We start from the raw sequence: 6,542 nt of genomic DNA, 5'->3' as shown, positions 1-6,542 counted from the left end.
CAATGGACTGCGCCACCCAAGTATCCCAAAACTGAAAATTTTCAAGAAACCCAGGTGACACACACACACTAAAATTTGGAAATCACAGAACTGTTTTGTACTGCCGCAGGGGAGTCTTTCCTCGGGAGCTTATTTACAGTATTTTCCAAGGAGTATCTAAATCCCTTTTTAAAAAAACACATACATATCTGCTAACAAATTACCACCTTCACTCTGAATGAGAAGAAAAAAATGTTTAAATAAAATAATTCAATGTGAATAGAAATTATAAGTTTAAAGAATAAGAATTTGAAAGCAAGTGAGACAAAAGCAATGAAAAAAGGAAGAGTAAGAACATGTCTATTTACTAAAGTGCTTCATTACATTAAAGTTTCTAAGTACAAGACAATGGAAATAAAAGAGTAATTCTATAACTAATTGTATATGCTAGTGGTAGCTTAAAAAGAAATATATTATTTCATGAAATTGCTTACCCTCATGTTGCCTTTTTCAGTTCTTTTAATTAGCACTTACAGTATGCTAAACTTATTGTAAGGCACAATTAAAGACTCCAGATGTGACTGTGATTTAGCTTGATGAAAGAAATCATGAGACACTGATGATCAACACTAATTTCTTACATTCTGCTCAAATCTTGGCAGTAACATGAGTAAATCCCACACAATGTTGCTGTACCACATTAATTATTTTCTGTTACTTTGCTCAAATGTGCCACACATTTTAAATTAATAGATCTCTTCAGATAACAACAAATAGAGAACTCTGCCAAACATATGTATAGAATTTTTTTCTGAACCTAGAATAAATTGCTAAAGGCAACTGATATCTTTTATAACTTGAGAACAATGCACATAATACTTTTGTAAAATTTTTTTTTGTCCAGTTCATTATTGTTGTAACTTAAGATAAGCATTACAAGTGAACAGGCAAAGCCACAAATATTTTCAATATTAAGAAATGTTCTTACTCCTTGAATTTAATGTTATCATTAAATATCTCAAATAATGTTTTATATTATAGGATCTTAATGTTTTTTCTGTTGCTATAACATTGTATATCACATACAGTAGACAATAAATCTAGTGAGAGAGGAGGTACACAAAAGTGAATATGTTAGCTTAGCTTATTTGAGTTAAACTTGGTCTCGTCACCTAACAGTTTTGAAATCTTCGACAACAGCTTTGGTATTTTCAATCAAAATATTAGTGCCTAATCTACAATGTGTTTAATAACTAAAATATACAATACACATGAACTATTGTTCTGAATTCTCCATGCTTAAAGCTGCCAATTAATTCCTACAAATGCAATAAAGGTAGTTGATAATAGAATGATAAAAGCCTTTATTATTTTCTAGCTTGTTTTTACCATAATGTCTAGAAGGCACTAAAAATTTCTTGCTAAAATGATTTTAAAAAGGAGGGTAAGACATGAGAGAATAAAGAATTCCTATATAATTGATTGATGATGAAGTCTATGGATATCTTGGACATTAACAAAAATATAGTCTGTTTCAAAAGTTCTGATGATTCTGGTAACACATTGGCTGGCAAGATATTGTCATGCTGAAAACAAATCATATGTAGTATCTTATGCATTACTCCATAGTAATGCAGAATGAGAGTTACAAAAAGATTTTAATACCTCTTTGAAGAATTTTAAAGATTTATTTATTTTAGAGACAGAGAAAGAGATGGGGGGAGGGGCAAAGGGAGAGAATCTCAAGCAGATACCCTGCTGAGTGGGAGCCTGATGCAGGGGTCCATCCCACAACCCATGAGCTCATGAGTTGAGCTGAAACCAAGAGTCAGATACTTAACAGACTGAGCCACCCAAGCACCTCCCTCTTTGAAGAATTTTACTCATATGCGGAACATAAGGAATAGAGTAGAGGACCACAGGGGAAGGGAGGGAAAACTGAATGGGAAGAAATCAGAGAGGGAGACAAACCATGAGAGACTGTGGACTCTGGGAAACAAACTGAGGGTTACAGAAGGGAGGGGGGTAGGGGGATGGGGCAACGGGGTAATGGGTAAGAAGGGCACATGTAGTGATGAGCACTGGGTGTTATACACAGCTAATGAATCATTGAACCCTACATCAAAAACTAATGATGTACTATATGTTGGCTAACTAAACATAATAAAAAAAGTAATAAAGTATAAAAACAAAACAAACAAAAACCCAGAGGACCTCAAATCCAAAAAATAAAAAATAAGAGAATTTTAAATAAAGTATTTCATGTGGAGGTAATGGTATCCTGACAACAAAGGATTAGGCTATGGAAAATTTGATTCCCTCATTTTTAGAGTCTTTCAGAGTCAGAGAAGCATCAGATACTTATTAGCATTGGCCGCTGTAACACATAAACCCGAGTCTCCATTTTTTCACATGTATGATTTTATTTTGTGCTCTATTAAAGTCCAACCTATGGTGTTGGAGTAGGTGTTCCACACAGTTATTTAGTAATAGAGGCTGATCAAGGCTCTGCCATTGTCAGCAGATGATTCACAAGGTTTCTCTGTCAGCAACCCTTGGCTAGAGCCAAGCAACCCTTGCCTAGAGCCTCAGGGAGCTTAAGAGTGAAATGTACTTCAGCCTGCTCTCTACCCACTAGCATTTACATCACTTGCCTCAGGGCTTTCCTTGACACTAGGAACTCACTTTGCCGGTGGATACAGCAGGCTGGCAGTGCTGCTCCGTAATGCCTGTCCTCAATATCAGCCCTCAACCAATAATTGATGGGAACTGGTGGGAGAATACCCCATTTCTTTTGTTCCTTTTGTAGAGAGAATTTGAGGTGCATGTACTCTACTGACACTTCAAGTTCCACAATGGCTTATATGTTCCAGTGGCTTCCATGATTAACTGGCTTGATGACATGCACTTATGGCTTGCCTTCCCTTTCCTGATCCCATGAGCATGAAGAGAAAATATAAAAGAATACATACTCAATTGTTAATATAGATTGCTTGATGGAGAAGGAGGCTTACATGGGATTGAGGGATCGTGTAAGAAAGTACTTCTAGGTAAAAAAAAATTTTTAAAAATCAAAATTGAACATGTAAATGATCACATACAAATCTACTGAAGTTAATAAGTAAATGATCACTTAAAGTTGATACATAGTACAGTAAAATTTACAGCATTAAGCCTATTCCATTTGGTTGTATAGAAAGTTAATCATGTTATAACCTTAGGTTTGTATAAATGTATACATACATATATACACACCCTCTTATTAGAACATATAAAATCTGGATGGAAAGCTTTGTCTTAACTCTCTGAAAACCACATTTAATATATCTATGGTATATGAATTTTGCCTTAGAGAGAAGATTTTTTTTTTTTAAAGATTTTATTTATTTATTTGACAGAGAGATCACAAGTAGGCAGAGAGGCAGGCAGAGAGAGAGGAGGAAGCAGGCTCCCCGCAGAGCAGAGAGCCCGATGCGGGGCTCGATCCCAGAACCCTGAGATCATGACCTGAGCCGAAGGCAGCGGCTTAATCCACTGAGCCACCCAGGCGCCCCTAGAGAGAAGATTTTTATAACCCATCCTGAAAACAAGATGCAAAGCAGATTCTTTTCCACACTGTCCAAAAAATGATATCAATACAAGCATTACTAGATCAAGAAGTTATATTATTTTCAAGTTATAAGTAAAATAAGAGCACAGAAGATTTCAAAATGTACACGATAGTAAGAAAATATATTTATAAATATATTTGCTAAAGACAATCATGTATCTAAAGCATAAGTTTGTCAAAGTCAGTTAGAAATTTTGGGAATTTGCTTCCTATTATTCACTTGTAATGCCTTAAAATCAAATTAAATGAACATCTTATTTTTTGATTAGTGTAAAAGTAATTAGGAGAAAAAATGTGTACACTGAAATGCCAAATAGATTTATTATTATTATTACTTTACTACCAGAAGTTAACACATAACTTACTCTATTATTTCTATATTTTACAAAACAAGATGAAAATTAATCTAATTGATTCCTATATTATGTATGAGTGCTTGAGTGCACAACATAAAAATAAGCCATTCCTGCCTATGCATCTATCTTTCATTTTAAAAAGAAGTATGTGTACTATATTTTCTTTATCTATTAAACCATTTTCCCAATGTGTCTTTATACACACAGTTTTAAATAAATCAAAATTTTATAGAAAAAGCAAAGACATATGTCACCAAAGGAACACTTAATAATTTTGAGATTAAATTGTTTTTGCATGTGTACATGTCTTTTTACATATTATTTCTAAGTACTTCCCATTTCTCTCTTAAAGTACTTTTTAAATGTATTTTCATGTAATTTACCATACTGTACTTTTCTTATCATTTTCTATATCTATCTTACTAAGCTCTGAATTTGAGGATGCTGATCATATCATCTTCTAATAGAGTAGAGGAAGTAAATAAGTCTTCTTGATTTTGAAAATTGGAATTCCACTTTAGAGAAGCTTACACTAAATAGTACTTCATTCATCATTTATTCATCCACTTATAAAATTGTATTTGCACTGACTACCCGCACAACCCTGTGCTAAGAAAACCATAAAACACTGTAAGACGTGGACCAAAAACTCTATTCTAAAGTATGAAGGAGTCAATAAATGATACTGAGCAGTAAAAGATATGTATGATCTGGTTTTATATAGAATATTCTGGGGGCAGTAAGTAATAAGGACTGGATAGTAGAAAACTACAGAGAAACAGTGAAGCAAAACACTATGATGCTAAAGATGAGGGGATTTTAGGCATTAATGTTATAAATATTTGATAACAAATGTTCTGAAACTCTTCTACTGTAGTTGATCCACACTGATGGTTCCCAATGAATGAGACTTTCTAGTATTCACACATCATGTAGTCTCTTCTCATTGAATCTGGCACACCCTGTTTACTATCATTGATCAAGAAAGTGTAGCTGAAGTGATAGATAGTAAGTTCCATAGTCCTTAGGACATCTGAAGTGTCCACTTTCACCTTTTTGAAACATTCCCTCTTAAAAACCAATCACCACGCTGTCTGATATCCAAGCCACATGGGGGGTCACATTGAGGAAATTGTGTTGTTCTCATCAACATCCATGAAAGAGCTCCCAGCCAGCATTAATTAGAACCACATGAATTAAATGTCTCGAACATTCCAAACCAGTATAGACTCCAGATGCCTGTGGCACCTGATGACAGTGACATGAAGCAAAAGAACCATCCAGCTGAGCTGCAATCAACAACCGAATCATGAAAGATTTTTTAAAAATCATAATTGTTTAATCCGGAAAGTTTTAAAATGGATTTTTCATACAGCATAGATAACCTCAGCAAATATTGGTACCAAAGCAATTGTGACAAAAAAACTGAAATGTGAATCAGCTTTGGGACCAGCTGTCAGGTGCAAGCTAGAAGGGCCCTGAGGAGAATATTAGTAAAGACTGAAAGGGAAATAACGGAATTTTTATTGGAGGCTGGAGAAAAAGGTGCTCCATGTTGGGAATTTTGGCAGCACTCTTTCCTGCAGAAAATATGCATAATAGAAATATGTCTCAATTGAACTTGTAGATCCAACTAAAAACCACAGTTTCTATCTTTAAGAGAGAAGCAATGCCTAGTGGGCCTCTTTGGATTTTGGAAATAATATATACTTCATTTAGGTTTGCAGTTTCAATTGATTTACCTAATTAGCTTAGAGTATGCCAGTTTTGAACAAGATGCAGAAAAGAGGTTGTAAAGGAAGTCCAGGTTACTGTGCAGATTGCTAGGCCACTTGTCCATATGACCCAACAGATTTAATGGTACTTGAAGTTAGGGATGAAATCTGGAATGTTTGGCAGGCTCCTGTGAGTAAATCACAGTATACACTTTCATAATTTTGGAGCAAAGCTATTCCATCCTCTAGATAACTATTCTCCTGAGGAGAAACAATTTCATGCTTGCTTGGGGGCCCCATAAGAGACAAAATATTTGACCTTTGTCCACCAATTCCATATGTTCATCATTAATTGAGTGTTTTATGATCCATCAAGCCTCAAGCTGGGTGTGCACAATAGGACTCAAATTTCAAATGCAGGTGGTATAAACAAATAAGACTCAAGTGATTACTGAAAACGGAAATAAATCACATGAGAAAGTGTTGTTTCCATGACTTCTCCTACCAGTATATTTTCTCCCTTTTCTCAACTAACACTTATGGCCCATGAGCATTCCTTATGCTCACTTTTTGGAAGACAAAACCTTTGGCCCTAACTTACAAATAAGTCTACCAGTAATAGACATCTGCAGCATTAGCACCTTACTCAAGAGTAGTCTGAAACAAAATTTTTGGACAAAATCCTCTTATTAAGCAGTGTGTCTTGTTAATTTGGCCCAAAAATAGAAATGACCAGAATTTTAGGTCTGCATCAACTCGTAGGCAGTGGCTAACAGTTTGGCTTCCGATGAGGAACTTCAAAGAAATATGACTGAAAAATTGTTGACAAGGAGGGTAGGAAAGATATATATATATATGTAGATAGATAGATAGATAGATATC

This window comes from Meles meles, chromosome 6 (genome assembly GCF_922984935.1).
Source record: "Meles meles chromosome 6, mMelMel3.1 paternal haplotype, whole genome shotgun sequence".
NCBI lineage: Eukaryota > Metazoa > Chordata > Mammalia > Carnivora > Mustelidae > Meles > Meles meles.
The sequence above is the reverse complement of the archived record's forward strand: the minus strand, read 5'-3'. Positions refer to the sequence as shown.